The sequence below is a fragment of the Accipiter gentilis genome, chromosome 20, assembly GCF_929443795.1.
Source record: "Accipiter gentilis chromosome 20, bAccGen1.1, whole genome shotgun sequence".
Classification (NCBI taxonomy): Eukaryota; Metazoa; Chordata; class Aves; order Accipitriformes; family Accipitridae; genus Astur; species Astur gentilis.
The window spans coordinates 14,040,806-14,068,104 of NC_064899.1; the positions used below are offsets into that span (position 1 = coordinate 14,040,806).

Consider the following 27,299-nt stretch of genomic DNA (forward strand, 5'->3'; position numbering starts at 1 on the left):
GCTTTCAGGTATGTCATTTATATCTGAATTACAAATGCAAATTACTGTGAAGGCAATAAACAGTTTTGAAGCAGATTGACCAGAAAGTTCATATTCATATTCCAGCAGCGGCACACGTGGTCAGTCATGCTGGCAGCTCACCGCCATTCTGCATACGTAAATATAAAGTGAGGCAACCTGCTTCTCGGTTGCTTTATCCAAACACACTTTCTACTTTTATGTCCAGACACCCAAATGCACCTCCTTTCATGCCTACAGTGCCCTCTACTTGATTCTTTGGGGTGGAAATCTGGGTGCATAGCCCAGAAGGGAGCAGCAGATGATGGGGGACTATAGCTGTGGGGTGCTCCAAGCAAATCCCCTGGCTCACAGTGTAGGTACAGACTCTGCTTTTTGGTTTTGGGTTTTTTTTCTTCCAACTGGCTGATCTTACAGCAGAAATCTTTGTTGCCACCTGCCAAGTGCTTTGGACTACTAAATATTACTTTTACTACTCTTATTCCCGTTCTCCAGGCTCTGTGTAACCTCTTAAATTTCCTTTAGGTTGGTGAGCACTCTCAGTTTTCCCTTTCAGCATTTCATACTGCTACTGCCCCTTTTGCCAGCTCCTTACCTGCCTTACAATTCTGCTAGTCCACATCTCCTCTCGTTTAAAACAGTAAGCTCCTACATGCCTTTATATCAGATGCCTTAGAGGACTTGACACAAATCTGCCACACTTCCAAAGTCAAGAAAACCAGTTCTCAGAGAAAGATTAGCAGTCAGTCTCTCATGGCCACATTTTAGTCAACCCAAGCTGCATTTTATGCTATTTTCTGTCTACTTCCATGTATTTGCATACAACAACAGTCAGACTTACAGGTCTGTAATGGCCATCAAATTCCTCCTTTCATGTTTCTTAACTATAGGAATAATGTTTGCTCTTCTCCACTCATATGGTATTGTTTTGTTTCCATCACAGACACACAGCATGTTAGAGGTATTTAAAAGAGGGAAAATCTAGAATAGCTCAAATCCTACAGGAGTTCTCTATGTGAACTTTCAGAGTACTCAGGAGGAGTTTGTTGTACAAACCCTTAACAGGATCAGGTTTGTCATAAATAGTCTATCAAGCTAGCAATTGCACCAGTGTGTTCCTCAGTGCAATAACAATTCTCTACACAAAAGCAGCAAGGGTTTGTATATCTAAGTTTATTTTAAAAGCATACAGTATGGAGGGACTTAAAAGTTGGGGAATGTTATTAGCTCTGATCTCAGTATCTGTAGATTGCATACTATGTCAGCAAATTGGAAATAACATACCTTTAATAGCTTACTGAGCAAACATTATTAGAGAGTATCAAATAGAAGTAAAAAAAAAAAGTTAAGGAAGAGTTATCGTAATTCATTTTCAGCACTCAGAGACTTATATGGGACTTACTTGGTATGGAAGTGTGAGAATGTTAATAAGTGAAAACTGTGGGTAGCGTGGTGACCCAGCCAGCAGGCACTGTAGGTGCTGGGGTGGCACTCCGAACCCTTTGGTCACAGCCTTGGCCCTGGTCATGGGAATATACACAATATTAACTGGAAGCAAAGTGCATGAGGATTGCTATGTTACTTCAGTGCATTGCTGTTGTTGATGCTGCAGATCAAATCAGCATTTATTTGACTAAAGGATGTTTAACATGATGAAATGGGCTCTAATTATAATGTGCTGAAAGAGTTGATGAAAATTTGTCTGCTTTCTGCTTTTAATTTAGCTGGAGGCATTGGAAAAGAAATCCAGGGGGTGGAAAGAATTCCTTCAGTCACAGTAATGGTTTCATACATATTCTTCAGAAAACTTCCTTGTCTTTCCTTGGTGTTTCAGGCCCTGTCCTAGCACAGCACAGCAATGTGTATTTGACCTCGACGATATGGTAAGTCCCAGTGAGATCAGAGATGCACTTGAAAGCAAGCGTACATTGTATGCACTTTGGCTGGGTTTGGAGTTAGGCAGGTCCCAGTATTAGACTTCGGATTCAGTTTTTTTAAATCATCTGTCAGGGAAACCCATATAGAGGTTGGATCCTTTTAACTTTCTGTTTGTCCACACTTTTTCCAAGGCAGCAGTTGCCAGATAAATGCAATACTTGAGCGATTGTCTTTTGCCCAGACTGTTTGGTGTCTGTTCCGTGAAGTAACGTTTCAGTATGCGCAGCATAAAACTGTACTGGGCTACCTTTGGGTTTTTACTTCTCCAAGCCACATTACATCACAAATGCACATGTAGTTTTTTGTCCTCTCTCGCTTCAAGTTCTCTATTACCGTTGGTGCTTGTCATTTTTCTTTAAGCCTTTTGTAGCTTCCCAGTGCTCTGGCTGTTTTGTTCAGTGAGGCTTCTCTCTTTTAATGTTCCTTCCAGGATAGTGCCAACAATGCAGATGATATATAGATTATTTCCTCTGCTAGGTCATAAATCGCATCCTCGCTCTTTTAGGATTCAGTCCTGCAGTGTCCTCAACAGTATTCAGGAGGGCACATGAGAGCATGCGGTAGGAAGAAGTTGCGTTGGGTTCTACAGGGCTCTTCATATGGTGAAACCAGGCACCTGCACGGGTCCCTCGCCGCCTGGTCCGGCAGGATTGGCCTTAACCGGACAGCAGTTGTGGAGCTTGAGGGTTGGGAGCAGGGCACCGACTCTGTGCCATTCCTGTGCAGAAGACAGTTTTCCCCTTCAGAGCGGGCCTTGAGGTGCCATGACAGCGCTGAGCGAGACAGTCACCCCCCAAAAAGTTGCTCCCGAGCTGCTTTCTCCACGGCTCAGCACTGAGCCTCAGAGAGCACAGCCAAAACTCTTCCCAGGAGCCTCTGAAGTCGTGTTGGCGGAGGCGGTGTTGTGGAGGGAGAACGGGGAGAAGGTGGGTTGCTGAGCCAGAGGGCAGGAAGAAAGAAGGGGTTGGAGATGCAGGCAGATCCAGAAAAATGTGGGTACTTTCCACCAGAAAACTGGCATCTCACCAGGCAATCCTTGGGTCTGCTTGGAGAGGATATTACTGTTTCCATTCTTGCTGCAGGGCTCTTTGGCTCCCAGGTATTGCTAGATCATTTCCAGAGTTGTTATTGCAAAGTAATAGTCACATGAACTGATCTGGGAGGCAAAAAACCCCCTTTGGCTGCATATGTGACCCATGGCGAAGTTTAATCAGCTTTGTAAGGTATATTTTGTATCCTACTGTTTCAAATAAATAAATAAAGCTTCATATAAAACTGGGGCATTTAAAAAGACCCTCTGGGTAGGTTTTTTTCAATATTGCTTCTATTTATAGCTTTTTGTGAGAAATGGCCACTGTTTTGCCAAGCATTCGGTAGAGCTTTTAATTACGCATACGGGCATTTTATGCAACTTTTTTGGTTAACGGTTAGCAGGCATTTCTGATATTTCAAAGGGATGGATGTTGACTTAATGCAACTGATCTTGGTCTCTGTGAGTCCATGTTGTGGCATCTCATTTTACTTGTTTTTCTTTAGGAGAATGGGACAGAAATCAAACCCAAATAAAAGAACACCAATAATGTTGTTTGAGCAAACTTGGACCCAGAGGGAGCATGTGAAATTTGGGTTGTCAGTCTAAACGAGGGCCAACTGATCTTTTTCTAAACTTTGTTGGCTTCTTTTTACATGAAAAATTATATCTCATACAGCTATTCACATAATAAAAAAAAAAATCGTTGAAATACATAACCTATTTTAAGCATAGAGACACATACCATTCAAGAGAAGGAGCCCATAAAGTTCATATATGCTCCTCTCTGCATCTTCGCTAGACATCTGAATGATACTTTCTGCTCTCTATACTCCCTGAAGTTGCTGTGCTCTGCGCCTCTCCTCCCCAGGTTATGTGCCTGTAGTGAGCTCTTGCTGTTTGCAAAGACCGAGCAAGCAGATCGGAGAGGTAGGTGTGTGCCCTGCAAGGACACCAACAGGGATCGGATCCTTGTAGTTCTGTGCAAGCCAACACATACGTTCCTATCTCAATAACTTGGGCCGTTTTGTAGCAAAATATATTTTGCCTGTGACTTTGGTAGTATACCAAGCATTTATGGTCACTTAGTGTCTCTCTGTCTTTACTCAGGGGTATGTTCTCTCGAGTTCTCACGTTACTTCTATACATTTGCAGTAACTTTTAACTGCAGCCATTAATATCCTCTGACAATAATTTGAAGTTTGTCAGTTGGGTGCTGAACTTCAACCACTTTTGTGTTCTGTGTATGAAATGTATCATTGTAAGACCCTTTCTTGAAAAGTCTTCTCTGAAAATTTCAGCATGTGTTTAATCTTGCTTAGAGCTCCAGCACTGTTATTTCAAGTTCAGCTTGCAGTTTATAACTCTGCGATCCTTTTTTGAAGAGCTGCTAACCAATTATTCCCCATCCTATGACTGTAGAGTTGTATATTTGTGCCAAAACCATAATACTTTGTTCTTCTCTCTACTAAATTGAATGCTGGTTTTGCAGCGCATTTCTCCAATTTTCCTACAGGCGTGCATATTAATAAGAGTAAAGCTATGCCCCTAAATCAGCCTTAACCAAGTCATTTAATGAAGGTCAGGGTTGTTTAAAATGAAGTCACAGGAGTCCAAAGAAATGCATAGATGCAGATGGTAAAGAGGAGAGCTGTAATAGAACAGCTAAAATCGTGATAGTTCAAGCTGTGAAAACATTAACTCTAGGAATAGTGTTTGTATTATTGTTGCACAGTTCTACAAGCAAATATAAAAGAGTGTGTTATTATATCAATAAACACAGTATTAAGTCCTTTTTAGCTAATAATCTGAATACCCAGAATTAAGTCATTTTGCAAAATAAGTGGTTTCTTAAAATGACCAGCATGTATAATTATATTTTTATATAGGTGCATACTCATACACATTTTCTTTAAGAGTGTCTTTATTCAGGTTTGTTCCATAATTTCCATTCTTCACTGTATATACATGTGAAAACATGCAGTCAGTGGTTGGGAAAAAAATAGAAGTCCCACTGGGTCTCATGTTCATGTCACTTCTCATTATGGAAAGTGACAGCGTATGTGTTTAAAAGTGCTGACGTGATCACTAGAGTGACTATTGCAGATCAGCCTGATTTGGCTTTTCTAAAAACCTGCATAAAATCTGGCTATTTATCATATGCCTGCCAGTTAAAATCAGTACAGATAATTTCAATTGTAATAATTCTTCAGGTACAAGCTCAAGGAAGCTTCGCACATTTTCTTTGCATGTATTTTCATCTACAGTAGCCCAGCTATAAAAAAAACCACACAACGCAAAGCAAATGCAAACGCTAATGAGGAATATTAGACCAACTTGGCATGCTAATGAAATCCTTGCTGAAATTATTCCCTTTCCCTCTTAATTTTTCAAGTACATCTTCTCATAAACTATCCTGATTGCTTGACTACTGAGATAGTACTAATCTTTTCTTTCCACAAGATTCCAAGATTTTAAGGGTAGATATGGGTCATATTTTTCCATATGCATAGAACAAGCCATAGAACTGCGCAGGGTGATTTCTGCATCAAGCCCAGAGTGACTATTTGAACTGTATCATCTTTTCAGAAAGAAAGTCCACCCCAACTGATGGCAGGTCTACTGCATCCACGTATAAGCTGAACCAGAGGTTAGATTCTGATCTGAATTTCCTTACCCTCAGCTTCCAAATGTGAACTGTCATTATGCTTTTAATTTCCACAATCTGCTATGCTAAAAAGATGTCTGCTACTGGAAATTTTTCTAAGGTTTCTTTAAGAGCTTGCTTCATCAGTTTCAGCATTGTCAAGATATTTCCACACTTCTGTAACCCCCCAGAATAGTCTGGTTATTATATGTATATTGAATCTATTAATTCTCTTCATTTAAAAGGAAAGAGAAAAAGATTAAAATACTGAGTGATCTTCCCTGCCCCACACAGCCCAGCACCCAGTCAGTTAGAGTTCTTACACCAAATTTTATTCCTCTCTTCTCAAGTAGAACAATAATCCCCTCTGGATTAAAGTAATTATAACTTACTTTTGAAGTTCTAAATACTAGCTCCCTATCAGAGAATATTGTCTTATACCAGCATTTGGGGTGAGCTCAAGTTGTGCTCTGTGATCTGATCCTTACTCTGCAAGCCACCAATACATTCGTGTATTGCAAGATTCATCTGTGTTTGTGAAGTTAAGTCAAGACAGAGGCCATCAAAGCAGAAAGTGTTATTAATTAGTAATTAGATTACTAAATGAACTGAGTAGGAAGAATTCTTTAATTTGGCGTTGAACCTTTCTTTTAAAATATAGGATGGTTTCCTTACAGCAAAGCCATAAAAAAAAAAAAAAAAAAAAAAAAAAAAAATCAAAATAAACGTGTTAATTATACTCCTGGACCTGCTTACATGTCAAAACTATTTTTACAGTATTGCTTCATTGTTGAGGGTTAGTGTACTTCACCAGCAAGTGGCAGAACATGTCCTAAGTAGGGATTTTCCATTGCATGCCGCAATTACAGACAATTGACATTTGATTATAATAACCAGCAAACTTTCATGAAATAAATGACACCTGAGTAAGTTTCATAACCTTTTGCCTCACCCTACCCTGGAATGCATCTTGCTGCATGAAGGCTAGGAATGGTTCTGGTGACTGCAAACAGAATTATTTGAACCCAGGAGAGCACAGAGGTTTCCCGAGATAGGCTGCACTAGCTAGCTCGTGCGCCGTTTGTAATGGCTTTTAGAACTATTTACTTGTGTGCGGTTCTGAATACGCTCGCAGGAGCAAAATGGTAGTCTGTGTGGGGATTATACGCTTGCATCCAAAAGTTTGTCTGTTTCCTGGGTCTGATTCAACCGTGTCTTGCATTTTTACCAGCTCTCCGCTTACGTCAGTGAACACAAAGCGGAGGCGACGCTGCCAAATCGGAATGGTTTTGTACAGAAGTGCAGGAATTGCGCCACTTGTTTTTGGTGCCTGTGGTTTGAGCGGCAGCAGGCGAAGCTGTTTGCCTGTGTGAACTCGTCACTTCGTTATATAACAGTCTATTGTAAATTTGCTCGCTTCGTGACCAAGTCCAGCTAAACTACTAAGAGCACACAAACAGTGTGCCAAGAGAGTTAGGGTTGCAGGCATCTCTGGCTTTGAGTAGTGACGTGTAAAGATGCAGTGCAGGGAAGAGGCATAAAGGTACAGCTTTCAGCGAGGATGGTAGAACCGTATTCCCGCAGACAGAGAGTTTCCGCTGAAAGGCCCATGAGCACACACACTTCTTTCACCTACACGGTGAGTAATGTGGAAGAAAAGTTTTCTTCATTCAAAGAGCAAAAAGTGGTGATTGAGAAAACAGATTCGTACCATCCTGATGCTGGCTGGAGTGGGATACGCTACTATCACACTATATATTGAGACTTGTCGCCTACATCGTCGACTCTCAGTACCCTCAAAACTATTCCACCCGGCCATCCTCCTTCACAATCACCTGCTCACCTCCTGGATCTTACTTCAGAGTAAAGAGTGCAGCCGGAGTTGAGAAACCATCCTTTAACACTCCCTGCTCTTCTGCCCTTCTGCCAGGGAGCAACAAAGCCCCGCAACTGCAGCGGTCCGCTTGCGCGATGTGGATCAGGATCACAGAGAAAGCACGGGCAGTGCCTGTAAGATGCCTCAGATACTTCATTGCTGCAGAGTGTCAAGAATACTTCTGCGGTGTAACTGGATGATATTTCTTAGGTTCCTAGCAATCCCATTGTTTTCTGCCCATTCTCAGTTTTGCTATTTTTAAACAAAGGGTATTAGACCGTGGAGTTTGTTCGTCTTAAATGTAGCGAACAACAGTTCTGACATCTGAACTTTAGGGAACCCTTAAGAGCTCTTAATTGCTCAGCTTAAAAAAAAAAAAAATCGAGGCCCCGCACAGAACAGATGTATAGTAATAAACTTATCTCATAATGTCAAATGATTAAACAGTGGATTCTTTTTTACATTTAAATATACAAGACTTTCCATTAAGTGGCTTTGTTGACTCTGATAACAGTTTCACAACCATTAAGTTTATTTCTACATCTATTTGTTAAAAGCTAATAGGGAAAATAATAGAAACTAATTGAAAAGCAAAGCAAACAGAGCAGAGCCTAGAATGTTTCAGTTAATAAGCAATGGAGATTGTATTGATTTCATTTTATAAACAACATTAATCCTCAATAACAATTAAAGTGTAGACAGGTTGCTTGTTTAAGTTATCAGATAAGATGGCCTACTCAGGTATATATCTGGGGTAGTAATTTGAAAAGGATATGAGGATTCAAGAAGCTATTGATCTATCCATCATAAGCCTGTGTCATAAGAAATGTTCTTGGCGAGGTGCAGTAGTTCTTAAAATCACTGCTGCTCAAAGACTGGCAGCGCAAAAGTTCGTGCTGCTGGAAGACATGGCAAGCCTGAATGAAAAGGGTAGAGTTTCAAAAGTAGCTTTATATATTTCCCCCAAATTATAGAGATGGCTGAAGTGAGGTGTCAGATCTTGTCTGCTCCTGGTACACAGACAGTGGAACTGAGCGCTTGCAGCCTCAAAGCAGAGTCTGCATTCAAGGCTAGGGGAAGGTTTGGTCCTGGGTATCCTCTGCTGGCAGAAAACTGCAAAAGCTGTTCCTGAGACACGTCTGCTCCTAAACCAGAAGCGGAATATAATCCCCCTTCTAGCTGGTGGTTTAGAAGCGTAAGGAAGCCTGGCAAATAATGATGTGAGTGCAAACCTCTAGAAATACAAAGAAAACCTCTTTGCATTTTACACAAAGCATAGCAGCGCAATATTCACAGCTCTGGTGCTGACAGGTATTTATTTGCAATTGCTCGGTGACTCTGTGTGCTAGGTGGTGACTGAAGGCTTCTCGAGGTATGCCGGTGTAGCTGGCTCCAGAGGTGCTCCTTTTGTTTACCTGATGGTGTAACAGAGCCTGGGAAGAGGGGCAGGACGGACTCCAGCGTGGCTGGGCCGCCCTCCTTTAGTCTCACGGGACATCCAGAGACTTAGCTCGGTTACTAGCCTGTGGTGAAGACCACGTTATCCCCCCACGACTGCTGGCAGTTCCTGTGCAACTTGCCTGCTGGAAGCTGGCTGGGTAGGTGTGTTGTGCTGCCCTGGTACCTTAGGTTGTAGCGCGGACGTGAAAATGGAGCTATGCAATGCAGATTGGGCTGGCTTTGACTGAGGGCCTCCAGCACAGTCAGAGTAGCTGGCAGCTTGGTTCTTGCCTCGTGCTTAAGCCATCTGTGGGTTCCTGAATAAGCTGCTCTCTTCACCTCACCGTCTGCAGGACCTGGCCCAGTGGCTTGCTATCAAAATGCCTAATTGGCCACGGTCTGCACACAGCTTTGGGCGGCAAGGTGATTTAACATGCGTGTGTTTAGTGCAGGGACCCATGGTGCAAAAGTGGATGCTTGGACTCGGGTTATTCCTCTGTCGCAGGGCATGCTGAAGTTGCATCTCGTTCTGTTGGCAGCAGTAGGACTTGACTTGCTGTTCTCCTACTGAAATTGGGCTGATTTTCAGGGACTAGTTCAACATCCAGTAGATTAAAAAGGAAGGCGTTTAAAAAGGAGGAGGAGATCGAGTGTGATTCTGCGATCTCATGTTAACCGCTCGCATGGGAGAGAAGATACTTTGATGTCAGTTTCTGTTTTATTAACATACAGCACAAAAATGTGAAATAGGCAGTAGAACAGGGACTGACACTCTGGTTTCCTCCATCCAGCTGAATGTCCAATATCCTACGCACTTTCTCTGGCCAAGAAAATATCTGGTTATTCCAAGTAGCGTGGAATAGCTTCCACAGGAAGGGAGGACATTGATCCCAAACTGCCTTACAGGCTCTTCAGGAGAATTAATTCAAATACTTTTGTGGTGAGGAGGGGAATGAAGCCCATCCTTCTGTGGATGCGGGCGAGGTCTCTGGTTCTGAGCCAGGTGGACAAACCAGGGGTAACGTCTTCCAGCTGTGCATTAAGAAAACCAGAGTGTGCTCCTACTCCAACTGTACCAGAGTCTGACTGTAGCACCAGGTTTTGAAACCTCTGCAGGGTGTCCCACGTCCTAGGAAAAGGTAGGATTTAAGACAAGGTCGTCTTAACAGCGATTTCTGTTCTGTAGAAACTCTGGTCTGTGATAAGAGTACATTTGGAAATCCCAAACCAGAAAAGGCCTTTGCTCCACAAGGTGCTCTGTGAGGGCTGTGTGAGGGGAGTGCATTTTTCTCCTTTCTGAGCTTAAATGCTGTCCTCCGCAAATGTGCACTGGGATCGAACTCATGACTTTGGTAGAGAAGTAAAATCAGGAAGGGTCATGCTAGAAGCTTGTAATTTAACACTCCTTGTTCAAGATAAAATGGAGTGCACTGTATACAAATCACATTTTAAAATAGAGCAGTACACTGCATATATTTGCATTCCTACTTGTTTAATATATATGATTAATTAAAAAGAGCAATACAGATTGTTGGAATTAAGAGATGACTGAGCGATAAGCTAGCAAATTCACACAAATGGAAGCATTTATTCCAAGTACATGTCGGTGTATGACACGATTGCTTGGATTTAGCGGAGGAGACTAGAAAAGATGGTAACAAAAAGGAACCAGCAAAACTGTCTGTCTTAAGGCAGAAGATTGCAGTTGCCCTGGGTAAAAATTTCCTGTTAACTTTTGCAGTCCTTGGAGAGTAGCCGACTGTCATCAATTCCTAGTCAATATTTGAGTAATGCTCTTTGGCAAGTCACACCATTTGCTATTTGCTCGATCAATGTATAATAGCCCAATGACTCTATATTATAAAACTCAATGACCTGTGAAACTTCAACATTTACATTTCTGTTAAAATCTCAAATAGTTCTTTATTAGTAGGAACTCAAGCTAAAATGCCAATCAGATAAGCATGATGACAATTTTTAGCTATTTTCTTAGTCACGTTGAGACAGATTCTAGTGCTTTTTCTAAAACTGAATACTCTGAAATGAAAGAAACTACTCACAGGGAAAGGCAAAACTCATTGTACATTTGAGAGATTAGAAGATGCAGAGGTCAGAATCTCTCCTGGGCAACCTGTCTGAATTTTCTTCTTTTATTCATCCTACTTACTATGGCATGTTGTAGTTATACCCTAGTGGGCATAAAATATTTACTGTCTTGTAGTGGGAGTCAAATGTTTCACAGGAACTCTCTGCATGAACCACAATTAGTCATCTGCTTATCAATGTCTGTGCAGCTTTGCAGGTTTTAGAGTGGTAAATATATTATGAGATTAAATCCTGACCCCGCTGAAATCAAAGTAAAACTCCCAAGGGACAATATCCCAGTCCTGGTGGGCAACAGACATGCTTTCCATTTACTTCCTCCTGAAATACTGCAGTCACAGCCTGTTTCCCGTATTCTCGCTGGCTCCTGGCAGCACGGGAGAAGAGCATAGGCAGAGAATAGCATTAGGCAGGGAGGACCAGGGTTGTTGCTGCTGGGCTGGGTGTTCACGCAGGCACCGTGTCTCCGTGCAGCGGTGCCAGCCTCCGCAAACACCTTTCTGCTGATTGGGCACTCCCAGTATGTTCCAGTGCAAAGTCAAACCTAGAAATTTAAACTGCTACTCTAAGTGGTTTACATAATTTAAAGCTTTGTGTTTGCCTGTCCTGAAAGCATTAAAAACACTCAGGCAGGCCATGAGGTCTGAAAAGCATATCAGGATCTTGGTCCTCAGGTGGCTACAGCTCCAGTTAATGCTTGGTGGTGGGTGGCGTCAGCACTTTCGTCCATTTCAGTGCAAGATGGAATGGGTGAAGCTGAACTATTTACTGCTAAACACAGTTTGTAGGCACCCGAGAGTGCCCACACCAGCAGGTACGACAGAGATGCAAGCAAACGTCTGCCTCTCATCTGTTGTAATTCACAACCTCTAAGCTCAGAGACAGGTGCTGCAAGGTTGTGAATGTCCTACATCAAACATGGGTGCTGATTTGACCTACTGGCGCTGGGTAGAAAGTTCAGATGCATTAACACGTTAGTGTATCAGAGTTACAGCTAGAGTGGTAGTTCTGTGTTAATAAGGCAGATTTAGTTATGTATGGACAGTACCACACACAGAAATGCTTTTTTTTCTTTTTAAGTACAGCTGCTTGAAGAATCATCAACAAGATAGCTCACAGACATGTTTGCCAGAACAACCATTTTGACAAATACTCTTATTTACTTTTCCTATTAAGAAACTGTTCAGCAATCTATCAAGATCGTGTTCAGTTGTGAAATGAAATCACTAATAAGAAAAAAAGAAGCTCTTAGTAGTAATCTGACCTAGCTAATAGTGAGGGCTGGTATAAGAAACGCTCTATTAACCTTTGAGGCACAGCACTTGGAAGATTTAAGGAAAGAGAAAGCTAGCAGAACACGTGGTACAGGACAGAAGAAGCACCGAGCCTGAGTTCCCAAGGCAGGTAAATGGAGCACATGTAGGTACCCAAGTGAGCAGGGGTCACAGCCCGTCGGAAGGCAGGTCCGAATCTGTGAACCTCGGCAGTTGCGCCAGACACTATGAGGTATGTTCCTTCGGTGAAAGGTTGGTGACAGGCCCCTACTCAGAGCCGTTCACGTTTTACACTTTAAGTAGCTCTCGTACACTGCTCCTGAACAATTTGTGCAACAGGAATAGTTGAGATAGGTGAGGCATTTTGAATTACACGCGTGAGAAGAATATTGTGTGGTTGCAGACAGGAGAAGAAGGATAAGATTTATCAGAGTCTCCCAGGATCTCTGAAGAGCTTTTCTGACAATTTCAGCCAATTCTGACCGCGTTGGCCATGGTACAGCACCTCTGTTCCGGCAGTGCTGTGTGTCCCTCCCTTGGCACAATGGGCTCTGTTTACCTTGCACTGTATGAATGCTCTGCAAACGTGTGCGTATATGTGAAGTGCAGGTTGTTACATGCACTTACTACTTGAAGCAACTAAGAGCAACTGTTGGGTCACTATTTGCATGAAGAATGTGTGTGGGTTTATCATTATGCAAAAGGTATCAGACACACCTGCTAGAACAAATGAAAATTTTCTAGAAGAAACAAACCTGCCTTTTGCCGTAGTGAATATCTGCAGTCTTTCCTCTTGCATATTGCACCATTTCGCCCACACTGGAAATGTCAATACTGGCTTGGGAAAGTTTGTGCTGCCCCATTTCATGCAACTCTTAAATGCTTGGGAAAAAAATTAAATCTGAAGCAATGTGAGGACAGGCTAAACAGGGAAGGGAGACTCCATCTAGCAAGGGAAAACTAAGGTTACGTCAACATAGTACAATGCTGCTCAGAGCCAACACATCAGTATTCCAAAACAGCACTGTACAGTTGGACGTAGCTACATTAGGTAATTCCTTAAACTACCTCCGTACCACTGGTGCTTGCTTGTCAGAGCTCGGTGGCAATGCAGCTCGGCATCGTCAGAGCAGTTCTGTCTGTCTCGCACGGTGCTTGCACCGGGGTTACCCTGCCACATCTTTCTTTTAGATGTTTCAGTAGCTCACGGTTATTTTTGATGGGAAGGGACGTGTTCAGGCTGCCTGTGAAACCAAGGTCTTGTGTCCAGGAGAAGCGGGTGTCCCTGGCTCCCAGCTCGCTCCGAGGGCAGCCCTCGGCAGGAGTTCCCACCGAGCTCCGGGGCAGCCTCATGCTGCACTGAGGAACATACCCTGCTTTCCTTTCCCCCTTTCATATGTATGTAAGGGAATTGTCCTGTTCTGGGAGTAAAAACACGATTTGGAGGCTAAAGTTCAATTTACCCTGCCTGCCCTTTATTTATTCTGCTTGCACTGTAGTAAATGCAGTCTCACCCACAGCCTCTTCATTTAGAAAGTCTGTGAGGCTACTGGGGATTTCAAAAAAGCTCTGTTAATTGTGTTATGTTGAATAAGAAAATTGGAGCTATCAATCATATATGTATAAAAAGAATGAACAGGGTAGCCCTCTTGGGAATAAGCAATGAAAAAGCCAAGCAGTACAGAAGGCAAACCACAAATGTTGTTCATTATCCTAATTATTTGAAGCATGTGAACAAGAAACTACATGGACATTGAAATAACAGTGACTATGAAATAAAAGGAACAGTGAAGCAGTGAATGCCTGTTCCGGATAAAGTGCAGTAAGCACCAGCATGTTCAATATATTAATATAGAAGGTATAAAGAGAGTTCTGGCTTTCGTTACTGCTCGGTGTGTGTTGTTGGACACTGCATTTGCTGTGCATGGATGAAACGGGGTCTAATAATGGACACGATCATAATGGGTAATTTTCCCCCAGCGTTTCTCATTGCAAATGTAAGAATTTGCTTCGCAGAGTATCTGTGCATTTGTGCATACAGTTCTGAAATCTGTTTTGGGTGTTGTGAGAGGAATACACCTACAGAGCCCTGAACCTGCTAGAGTAATCTCCTATTTCTCAATCTTCTATTTCTCAGCCAGTGCACTAGTGATGTGCCACTTTGTCTTGGTTTCCTCACCCCACCTCCCCACCCCCAGATCTTAAACTGGATTAGTGCTCAGACCTTTGCTGAAGAGAGACAGACTTGAGTATAGTTTCTCAGTCTCCCTCTGAACTCAGAGGCCATTGTGAGCACGCTTAACCCGTGCTGTCAAACGAACAAGGCTTTTTGCTCACGTCGGTGAAAGCGAAGTGAAGTAAGTGCCTGTATTGTTAATGTCAGGCTTATAAACTGCCACAGAAAGGGAAGATGACGCTGCCAAGGTAAAGGAAAGAGTAATGCGCCTGTGTATGGTGTGCAGGTATCCCCTTACACCTGCACACAAACTATGACACATATTTAGTGAAATCACACTGCAGTTTCCCAGGTGCGTTGCTGAATGAATGAATGAATGTGCAAGGAAGCCAGTGAGCCAAATGAATCTTTCAAGTAATTCCATTAAGGTCACCAATTTTGCATTTTTTGCCAGTGGAGTGATCTCTGAAATGAATTTGTCCTTCTATTTTATTTATAAAAACCAAGACCAGGTCTTGCACCTGCTTCTGGTTAAGCATATGAGTAATCCTAAGGAATTCAGCGTGATTCTTTGCATGGCTAAAGTTCTGCATGTTTTGTATCATCAGATCTGGCATCCCCCTCATCGCCAACATGTATGAAAAAAATGAGTTGAATATCAGCTCTCTTTTCTGAGAGGCAGTGTCATCTGCTCAGGAACTGATTGGAAATACTATTGAAAGATGGAGAGAATAGGAAAAATAAACAAGCATCAGAAACATGCGGCGCTACAAAAAAAAATTAAAGACTTGAACATAAGGAGAGCTATTCAAGTGATACAGACTGACAGATCAAATTCTTCTCATCCTCTTTATGTATTACAAAAAAAAGATACATGCTAGTATAAAAAGTATACATTTATTACAATGAACAGAATATATCTTCGTTTTTTACTGTGCTCTTGTGGCCTGGCAGATATCTCTTCTATTATAGCATCTGGCTAGGAAATAAAATGAACTGTTCTTTTTTCTAGTTTCTTGCCACTCAACACAGAAGATAAAAAGAGCAGATGCAGACGGCTTAGCTAGTTGCTGGTGTTAGTAGTACAGCATGTTCCCTAATGAGGTTCTTGCCCATGCCATTGCGTTCTCCACAAATACCACTGATGAATGGTATCGAGGAATGTCCAGGGAAATCAGGAAGAATCACCTCGGCTTTGCTAAACTGTTTTATGGTAAGCCTACATTTCTCTGTAGAAAGCAAAAAAAAAAGAGTGGAAAGGCAGTGAAAGGGAATATCACATTCTTCTGCCTTTGGTACAGTTGTTTGCATTTTCCAGCTGACAATACAAATGATGAAAAATAGCTGAGTTCTTCCTTGCTTTCACTCAAAAGCATTAAATCCTTTTAGGCTTTTAAACAGCCAGGACAGCTCCATTATGGCGTTTACATTTCATTCCTCTAGCTTAGATTTTTATGTACAAAGTTCTCAACGTTAAATGTCTCTCATCATCCATTATCTTAAAATTAGACCTATGATCACTGCAGGTTCCCTCTGCACTTAGGAAGCTAGTAATGGGGCTAGAAAGTGCTGATGTAGTAATATCCTCTCTTCAGATTAGAAATATCATTTAGCTTTGATTATAAAGGAACTGAAGGATTATACTGGTGCATCTTTGTGGATGTATCACGTGTGGTTTGTTATATTTTTCACTGCTCTGCTTTTCCTACGCATGTGTTACACAGCTTACCACTGGTTCCCCCCTTAACAAATGTAAGACATTTTCCATTCGGCCATTTCCTTTTTAGCATAATTAGTCTAATTTGCTAACAATATATTAGCTGTTGTTCCTTGCCTATGAATTTCAGGGACCAACCAATGTGGTCAGCTTCTCCCATCACATCACTTGATACTTGACCCTTCCCTTCTTCTCTCCAAATACCTTCCCACTATGTCTTGATGGAAACTTCTACGACACCATCCAAGGAAAGGGAAAATCCCAACACACATGTGCGTGCACACACAAGTACCAGAAATACCTCCTCAAAAATGCTCTCAGGGTCTTATTCTTAATGCAGATCACACAGGCTGAAATCATCCTCTCTTTCAGGCCTAATTACATCCCTTATATAAGTGGAGCCAGCTGGGGTTTTTTCCACCACCTTCAATTTCTAGAAGGTTACTCTAGCTCAGTGCCTATCAGGTTACTGTTGCCAAGGAGTTTACAGCTGTACTCGGAGAGGATAATCTACTATCAGTCATCTCATCTGAATGATCACATGTAAACTTGGTTTCTTGAGGACTGCTTTTTTTTTTGCCATTTCTGACATGCTGCCCTCCATCATCTGGGTGCTCTTGAAAGGAGGATGTTACTGGAAGTTACCCAGCACAAGTTCTCATACTCAAGAAATGCACTCATAGCTTAACTTCAGCAGTGATGGGGGGGGGGGGGGGGGGGATAGGGATGAGGGGGCTTTTCTTCTGGCTGTGAGCTATCATCTGTGTAAAAAGCATCCTCTGCTGTAGGGTGTTTAGAGGAAGGAAATGCATCTCATATTCCAGTTCTTTATTATGCCAGTCATGTTGGAGGGCTTATTTTGAGTTGTGGTAGGAAACCTCTCTTTTTCTATTCAACAGAAAGTGTTTAGACAGTTTGAAGAACTCTTGTCTTCCTTCCTCTATTTCAGCTCAAGTCTTCAATTAGATGTAATTGAAAAAGGTAGAGTAAATGGCAGGTGCCTGCCTCTTTGGAAGGCGTAATTATGACTAGCTTGCAGACTTGGAATTTTGATGACTGAATAAATAAAGAAGACAGACGTGTTTGTGTACACACCAACAGCAGTATTGACAGGGTGACACAGGGACATTTGTAGCTCTGTAGTCTGTAGAATGAGGGAAAAAGTGAGGGGTTTGGGCTGCTTTCCCCCTCTTATTTAGAAAATGAGCATCTATTCTCTCTCTCTTCATGTCTATGGATGAGGTGAATTTCTATTGTGCCTATGAAAAATATTAACAGCTGTAGTTGGGACTTAGGCATTGATTTGTCCTAGCTAGAGGATTTCCATTCAACATATTCAATAAGAGGTCTTTTGTATTTCTACTTCTGCTTTTACTCTCGTTTATCTTCTCAGCATTCTACAGGTAAGAAATTACCTTGAATCTGATTAGAAATCGGAATGTGTTGCCAGGTAATCCTGTCTCCTAAACTCAAAGGTATTCCACAAAAAGAAGGCTGTGCAAAGGACTTCCATCTGCTTTAATAGCACTATCATAGCCATGTTGCTGTGTGGCATTTTTATCCATCATTAAAAAAAAAAGAAAGGCCAGGACAAGTATTGCTTTGAGTGGAGCAACAGAATATTTGAGTAACCAAGTTCTTTACAAGGTCTTCATGCTCCCTCTGCTATGGCTTGCAGGTGGTGATACTGGAGCAAACCAGGTTTTGCTAACAAACCTATTGAAAACAAGCTGTTATCTAATCTCTAGCTTAATAAAATATTGATGCTTCTAAGATATTAATTATCTTCTCCTCATATATTGTTAGCTTGCCTATCATTATTATATCTGATATAAAAAATGTTCTCAAAACACTGTTTGGTCAGCAGTCCTCTTTTTTTTTTTTTTTTTTTTCCTCATTATCTTGAATGTTACAAATTCATGTACTCATGTGTTACGTTGTTGTATTCTTTGCATGCAATCACAGCATGGTCACTGTTGAAAATGACTCACCATTTCTGAATTTATAGAGGCCTTATGAGAACTGCTGGGTATATGTTTAACACATTTCTTGAGCTCAGTTGAAGAATGGTGTGTTAGTTTAAGAAAATTTCTTTTATACTTTGTAACACATATTTCATACATGGTCAGACTTTGCTAGACCTACTCCGATGCTCCTCTTGCTGTGTGGAGGCAGTTCTGATTTTCTGTGCTTTACAACTTTCTTCTCTTTCACTGATACGTAAGCTTAAATAGCCAGTACGTAAATTAAAGTAGTTAGCATGATGATTATAGAAGTTTTGATGGTGTATGTAGGGCTGGGGGATTTCAGCATAAGGACTGATAACATAAGAGGGTCTTTATTTTCTTGTCAGTTGGGAATTCGCCTCTGTTGTAAATACAATTTCTAATGAACAGTATCTGAGAAAGCCCACACAAAGGGTGGTTAGGATTGCCTAAAGAAACAACTTTACTCATCTATTTCTCCTGCAAAAACCTCAGTTGCCAGGGATATGCTTTCATTGCTCCCTAAGGAATAATAGAGGAAAGGAAAACATCTAAACTGAATGTAAAGTATCTAGGCAAATAGTGAAGGAGAAAGGAACAGAAACGGCTTCGAACAGAATTTCTCTTCCTATGTTAGACTATTATGGGTTTTTTTAGGCTGTGTTTTTTTGAATTCAGCTATTCCCTGTTAGCTCACACTTCATTTATGTTTTCCCTCTCTACTCTGCTTGCTGAAACGGTTTATTTCTGTAGCTGAGTGTCCATGATGTTGTGTAGTCGGGCCCTTCAAATTGAAAATACTTTCATACTTCTCTTTCCTTCAACTGAAACAAAGGCTCTTGTCTGTGAGACATCTGGTTTCTAACCACTGTACCCACTACTGTGGGCTCCTTGAGTTGTGTTTATAGACCTGCACAGTCACATCTGCCTTTACACGCTTGCACAATGTGCATTGTTTGCTCCAACAAAGCTGTTTTGACATATGTCCTGTTTCTACCACGTATCTGGCATGATTCCTCAGATAACTTGCCCGTGCCCTCTGCCAGTTTTACACCAAATGCAGAAAGTGCTGAAGTTCATCAATATCATGAGGTTTATTGTTGTGGAATTAGCTCAATTCTGCCTCTGTTGGTTTGGTCTTGCAGCTTGAATGCATTCTTCTGCCTGTCTTCATTTTAATAAGAGCTCTGCTGGTGCTGCACGCTCAGTGAATATAGTGCAGGTCATTGCTGTGAGAGCTCAGTTCGGCTTTCTTGTTTTAGATGGTAAAGTAACCGCCCGTTCCATGCATTGTAGAATAGTAATCTAGAAGATGGGAGCATGTGCTTAGAATTTCTGGATGTGGTACTAATTCTTGATCACAGCCCTCCTCCTACTGCAAGCACTATAGCTAATGTATACCCTTAAATTTTTACATAGAAAATGAGCAATGGGTGCATTTAATGAAAAGAAATTACATCTGCTGTCTAAGGTCATCTTCCTGCCTTGACCGGTGTGAAGTAACCCTGGAAAGTTCATTGCCAGAGGAGCTTTTCCTTCTGATATGACTATGGTACATAGTAGCAAAGTGGCATTTTTTATTTCTATCATTTATTCTTGCTCCCGTTTCCTTTCAGAAATTAAAAGGCAACCCCCCCAGTTTGCAAATAAAGCTGCCTCTGTATCGCAAAGCAGATAGATAGCACAGTTTGTCATTGGTTGTACCTCTTCACAACCCTCGTTGCTACCAAGGTGTCAGCTAAGCTTGTCATATAATGCTGGACTGAATCAAGGAAAACTGTGGTGTGAAGATAAAAAGGACTGCAAGGAAGGAGGAATGGGAAATGGTTTCCACAAGATCTTATTTAATTCTTCTCTTTAGTTTTAAGGTTATTTTTCCTAATATTAAAATAAAAAATGTCAACATTGATTTTTTTTTTTTTTTTAATCCTTTGGTCTGGTTATGTAGCGGAGAAAAAAGAGAATAGCTGGAAAATAAAATTAGAAATATTATTTAAAGTATAAAGACCTGGGATAAAATCGGCAATGCGCATCCATGTATAGCGTGGAAGTTATGTTTGTACACTGTTCTAAGGTCTAGCCATTACATTATACAATTTGGACAGCTGGGGACTGCGAAGGGGAGCTGCAAGGGAGAGTTCACGTGAATAAGAACGGTGACAAATACAAGGTCTCATACCACAATATGGTACTGCAGCTATTGTCCTGGATCTGAGAGTTAGAACTGACCCATTTTCACCAACTGTTTTGTATTATTATTAAATATTTTGAAGAAAAAAATATTCTTATATCAAAGTATAACTCAAAAGTTAAAGAAAATAAAAGTCACTGTTCAGATAACAAGAAAACTTGCATCTTCTGGAGTTCAAACAGCTGTGAAGACCTAGGTGTATGAGCCATAGCTTAAGAAGTGGAGTAGAACTTCAGTGAAAAGATTGCAGCTGGGCTAAAAAAGATATTCTTCAGGTCCGTATATGTGGCACATCCATTTGCTCTTCGAGTCCATTTTGGGCTGATGTTGTGGACTGTTGTGGGTGAGTGGAGTGCCCGTGTGTACTGCTTGCTTCCCTGACGGCCTGGTCTGAGTGCACTTACAACAGACCTCTGCCCATTGACTCTGCCCAGAGACCCAGTGTCTACCAGCAAAACCCCTCTGCTAGAGCGTTCATAGCAAATATACAAAAAATTATCTTAAAAGTTAGAAAGTTAGAAGCATGTATACAGAAACTATTTTAGTGGTACCTCGTTCAGAAGAAGTAAGGAAGTATCAAACAATGAAAATTCATTATACGTTATGTTGGAATGAGGAATGTTTTGAGTTGTGCAACGTGCGCTGCAGTGAAGAAGCATGTTTCAAGCAGATTGTGACTGATATGACATAAATGATTATCGGTTTTGATGCAGTTTAGATGCCTAATATTTCTGGCATAGGCGTCCTAGCCTTTAAGGATTGGTTGCCCCTGTTTAGACAGCACATGCGTAATTAATAATCGATGAAAGAGTCCTTTTCTGTTTCATATGATCTGTTGAGTACACACACATATGCTTCAGCTAATATTAAATCTATAGAATAGGAAAATCAGTCTTTGGATGTCTAACAAAGCCGTTCCAGCCCACACCCAATTTCCATATCGAGGTATTTCAGAGGATTGTTGTTCCCTAAGGTACCTGTGTTGCTACTCTAGTTCTGTCAAGATGCTTTCTTTCTCTTGCAAAGGGCAACATCTGGCACCTTATTGGCAACCAACCTGCAGTACTATTTTTCTTTCAGTACAGTTTGCCATCTCTTTGTTTCCTCTCAACCTCACAGAAATTTCAACTGTGGTATTTTCATTGTGCACTCTATACTATTTCTGGGTTTGTTTTTGTTTTTTTTTTTTAATTTATTTTGTTTTATTTTATTTCCTGGAGCATTTTAACAAGTTCTTAGGAGTTTTCTCTGCTTCAGCCATTGGCATGCCACAGCACTGCCCTGACAATGTGTCCGCAGCCATTTCCTGTTCCAAGTTCTGCCGTATCTCGTCTTATATCGCTGTGCGTAACTCTTGCCAGGAAAAAAGGGTCGCAAATTGATTTTTCATAGAAAAACACAGATATATTTATTTGGTTTGCTACTACAAATATTCTTCCTCTAGATTGTGACCGGGTGAATTCCAGGCCCATTGAGGCCAATGGAAATCTGGCACTTGGCTTCAGTGGAACCAGGATTTCCACCCAGATTTTTGCCTGTTTGGAGAATTAGAACTGACAATGATTGTTGACAAAAACCCTGGAACAACACAGCAATTTCAAAAAAAATAACACCACGATTCAGTCACTTCTGCTACTACCAAATAATGACTTTTTCAACGCTGTGTGAAAGCAATTCCAACAACTGAGCCTTATGTTTTGCTTGGCTTTTCTTTTAAATCATTACCTGTTGTTATTTATGTGATGATAGGATCAAGGAGTCCTAGCCACAGATAAGAACCTCAGTGTTGTATAAACAGGGAAAGAAAACACAGCCTCCTTCAGGCTTGCCAAATAAGTGCTTTCTGAGAGGTGAGGGAACATGGGAAAACACTACGACTACACTGATCGGTACAATGGGCTGCGCATCTGCACCCTGGGAGCCTCTTCTCAGGTTTTTCTAGGTGTGATGGCAGAGGAGAGCTTTAGGAGGCGTTTTGAAGAATATAGAGGAGTTCTGTGCCGGCACTGACAGTTGTTTTGTTCCAAACATGAAGAAAAGAGAAAGGTGAGTGAAACGCCTAGAAAGCTGGTAGGGGAGACTGGGGTTACGGGCTGCTGCCTTTGATAGCCAAGCGAAGAACGGAGGTGAGGGAAGAGCAAGGCTGGGAAGTGTCTGTGAAGCGGTAACGGCAGTAACAGCAAGACCGGTGAGACTGGATGGCCTTTCCTCAGGAGAGGAAGCTGTCACAGTTCACCTCTCCTTTCTGTTATTGTCCTCAGTGTGGCTTCTTAATACATCTTTCTGGTGTTTCTAGTGTTGGTTGTATTCACAGGCCAAAATTCAGAGGCTCAAATCAAATAAATGTCCATATCCAGACACTTTTCTCACACCATCAGCAAGTACTTTTGGAACTGGATGTAGCCCAGCTGGAAATAAGATGAGAACAGATTTTCTTGCAAGGTTTCTCATACAGACAGATTTTGGCTGGGTTGGAGACATTTTGAAAGAAGTAATTTTTCGTGCCATTTCAGCATTTCTTCATCCAGTCAAAGCCAGGAAGTGCAGGGATAATAATTTTAAAAGAAAGAGAGACTGAAACCTAATTGCAAAGCTACAGTAACTGACACAATAGAAATATGAGAAGCAGTTTTTTATTTGAAAAAGAGTAATGGCAGTTTCAGACAATCTATGATATGAATGAAGACTGAAGCAGGCCGCTCCTTCTCTGCAACCCATGGCTCACCTTCATTTAATATACATGGGTCCAAACCAGATCCCTGCTCCTAAATATTTTTAAACTTTGAGGCTGTTTGAAATCTCCATCTGCAATGTACTTTCCATATAATGAGAGTATACAGCTCATCTAAAGTCAAATCTAACTAAGAGTACACCAGAATTTGGAAGCACAGAAGTACCTTAGACAGGTGACATAGGAGAGCATCTTCTCGGTGAAACCAGGGCTCAGGGACTGCCTCTACTTAGATACAGACATGCTGCCTTCAAACACCATGCTTATAGCCTAAGCTCTGCCTTTATAACTGCGGGGTGGAGCCTGTAGTTCAGTGTAGGTGTCTGAAACACGGATTTTGATGTTGAGGCTTACAGCCCTCTCTATTTGATTGTCACAAGGTAGGTCTCCCTTTCTTTTTCATCTCAAGTTTGTTTGCTGTCTTCTCTTCTTGAATCATGGTACCACATGCCTCTGCTCCTTCAGATTTTTGTCTCCTACCTCACTTTTTCTAATCCCTTCCTATCTGAGCACTTTGGTCATACAGACACTCTTTATTGGACCCTATATTTTTTTTTGACAGTGGTGGGAAGAGGAGATAAATATTGTTCTTGTGTGTGAACTTGGGTAAGCGTTATCGTGTGTGTTCTTTTGACTGCTAAGCCATATTTCCTGCTGGCTTTGTTACCCACAGCAGTATGTAACTTTCCTTCCTTTGTCCCATTCAAACTGTTAAAAAAGGAATCAATTCAGAAGGCAGTTATGGGATCACAACTTCTAAATTTTCCGCTTTCCTTCTTTTTCCTTACCTTACAAGCAGATTCTTTAACATTATGAGAATAAACACTTACCCTGGCTTATCTGTGCCATGCCAGAGGTGCTCAACACACATCTTCAGTTTCCCAGCATGAATACTCCTGCCCTTTCTGACCACAGCAGGTTAAGAGTCAAAAGTGCTGCTTCTGTGCTTGTGCAGCAGGGTGCTTGATATTACCATGGCTAGAACTGGACAAGAAACAGCTTTCCTGTCCCACAGTTCGGGTTTGAAATCATGGCTTTCATCCCAACTGCAATCAGTTGGAAATTTTTCCCTTGGACTGCGGACATACTTTTTCACTATAACGACCTCGTAGCTGGGAAGATGTTTCAAACAAGAGTAATTCTGAACTGAAATTGGCACCTGTGTGAACTTTTTTTATATACAAACAAAATATTTTGTTGCTCTGGAAACTTTTCTTAATATTTTTCAAACTGTGAAATTGATCTGAAGTGATTGTTTCCTGCACAAAGAAAAACCTAATTATTTTTGACAAGTGGGTGTTTTCTGACTGGGAAAGTTGTATCAAGAAATTCCCAAGTGGCTACTCTACAGGCTTACCAATTTAGAGTAGTGACACATTAAAGAGCTGTTTTAAAAACTTTAACTTCACTACTCAGTAACAATACAGATTTTACCTAAAGCCTGATCCAAAACTTATTGTAGCAGCCACTCTTTGCACCTAATGGACTTCACACCTGGGAAAATCAAAGCCATTGACAGATGTTAGTAGCTTCATGTGGCATCTGTGTGGAACTCCGTGAATTTTCTCAGTTTTCCAGATGTTCAACCTGAAGCATACCAAAGGTGAAGGGACTTGCTCAAGGACATACTGTCGGTCAGTAGAGATATCCTGAACAGCAGCAGCAGCATCTCATCACTAGACTTTGGCCTTAGGAGTATAGGACAGAAAACATAGACCAGGACAGTAGTAATAATCTTAACATTCAAGGTTTTCATTCATTTGTAATTGCAATGGTGAGTGCAAGTTTAGAACATGTTAAGTGCAAGTGGATTAATAAAGTCCCGTGCAATGCTTACTACTGCTGCAGTTAGTGGGGAACCACACACGTTGGACAATAACGCCCAGCTTCAGAGGGAGCAGCACGGCCTTAGGGATCACCCGCTGCTCTGAAGGCATTTATAAAAGAACTACTTTTTCCCGTATGCTTTTCCAACTGGCTATGCCTAATGCTGACGGCAGCTTCAGAGTCGCAACCCAGCCCCAGAGTCTCTGTCTGAGTAGCTTAAGCCTTTAAGGCACAGTTCTCAGTACCATAATTCCTTTTCAAATGGAGAAATGGCACTTAAAAAACCAGCAACCTAATAGCTGTAACACAGATTACAGACTGTTACACTCTCTCTGTGGGGTCACATCCTGAGCAGTTGTTCCAGCAAGAACATATTTCATGGTCCATATTTCATCTACAGAAGGCTTTTAAAATCAGAGTGGCTCCTACCAAATTTAGGTTGTTACCCTAGACTTTCCTTGAAGGCTGAAACGTGTATGCCCGCACCATCAGCCTCACTTAAATTTGCCTTGCAGATCATATATTTGGTAGCCGAGAAAAAATAATCGCGCTTTTTTCAAAATGTTTGCCAGGCCCTTCTGGCAAAGACAGTAAAAAGTTTGCAGTCAATTTGAAGTTAATACAGACTCCTATCAGTAAAGATATCAAACCTTTTCAATCCATGGCTTAAAATTGCGTCTGTCCTCTCTCACTGCTAGAGCTCCTGATGTCTCAAGCCATCAGTTGTCAGTTGTGACTGTATTTTGCTGTCAGGACCTGAACTAATAATTTCAAATGATTTAAATTTTATGCTTTCTGATAGATAAGGAGTTCTGGGACACCTTTAATTCCTCCAGTATTCCAACTTTTTACACTGTCCCTGCTCCATTAGACCAATAAGCCACAAATTTCCTGATTTGTATTTTGTTATTCTGAGCAGTATTTTTATGTCTCGTTTGTCTGTCAGGGGCAGAACTCAACTGAAGCATCCCTTGCTGTGTTGCTTTTTTTTCTCCATAGATGCTTTTCCCCCCTTACACAGACTCTTTCTTGTTATTGTCAATCTAGCTGTAGCACAGCACCTCTGTTGTTTTTTCCAAAGTTTCCCCAAGGCTCTAAGCATGTTCTTCCACTGGTTTTCCCATAGTCAGAAAATGCCACCTCTGTTGAACTTAATGCCTATTGTAGATCTAGGCAATCTAAACCCTTGCAAGTTCTGATGTAACTCTTGTGTCCTGAAATTAACGCAAATGCCGTTTGAGGAAATACTGTCATACGAAGTGCTGCATCTGCCCAGACTTGTTAGGCATGGTCATGCTAAGCGTTAGCTGGCATGATGGCACGAGTTACAGGGGCCATCTCTTGCTGGGTTGTGACTTAGAATGCCTTACTGCCTTTTACCCGCAGTGTTTTCTCAGGTAGGTCCACTGGGTTCCCTTATTTAGGTAAATCTGAGTCCATTGTCAGGGTCTGTTTATGTCCTCCAGTGTTCTGCCTTGGAGCTCTTTGCTCCAGGCGTGAATGAGTCTCTTGCACAGCATCCAGTTTTTCCCTTCCCAAACACTGTAAGGCTCTGCAGCCTGGGTGCAGTTGCAGTCAGGCATTATTTTTTTTTGTTTTTCCTCTATTTGTACTCTCTGTTCAAGAACTGCTGTCTCTCGCATTTCATTTTTCCCCTGGAGTATAGCAGGCTTCATATTTTTGTAATGTGATTTCACTTTTTCTTTGTTCTCTCTGGATTAATTAAAAACTGTAAAAATCTACCAACTGCTTCAGAACCCACTGTTGTCAGAAAAAAGAAAATATTCTGGATACCTTTTTTCCCCTCCCAGTCTCAAGCAAGTTTTTATACTTTTTCCAGTTCAGCATAATCTCAGAGAGGTTCAGCTCCAGTGGAGCTTCTGGGTGTGCCATTTTCCCACCAACAAATTGTCTTCTCTCTTTCGTATGTATAGCACTCGAAGTCCAGTGAACGTTAGGTGCTTAAATTAGGACATGGAAGTGATGAGCCCTTTATTCTGTGTCTGGTTCCATCTGGCTGCCCATAACAGGAGTTTGACAGAAGCCTGAACAGACCCTCCTGGAAAACTCGAAGCATAAAGACAAAAGCCCCAGTAGCAAAAGGAATGATTTAAGTGCCACTCGCTGAAGGCACGGAAATCAGTCCAACCATTGATGGTACCTCTGGAGTAGAAGTAATTTGGAGATATCATAAAAAAAGCTCCCAGTGGTGAGCCAGGAAGCCGTGCAGTTCGCTAGGACGTATAGTATTTCAGTTACGACTGAGATGCGTTTTAAAATGATCTATTTAACTTCATTGGGAGACTGCGTATGTGATCATCATAGAGTGGAGGTGGGTCTTACCTA

At 41.5% G+C, this 27,299-nt stretch overlaps 1 protein-coding gene across 1 annotated transcript in view; it reads left to right on the top strand.

Annotated features, from left to right (window-relative positions):
* The window catches only part of EXOC2 (exocyst complex component 2), a 517,534-nt gene that overhangs the window by 269,203 nt on the left and 221,032 nt on the right, over positions 1-27,299 (top strand). The gene's annotated exons all lie outside the window — the stretch shown is intronic.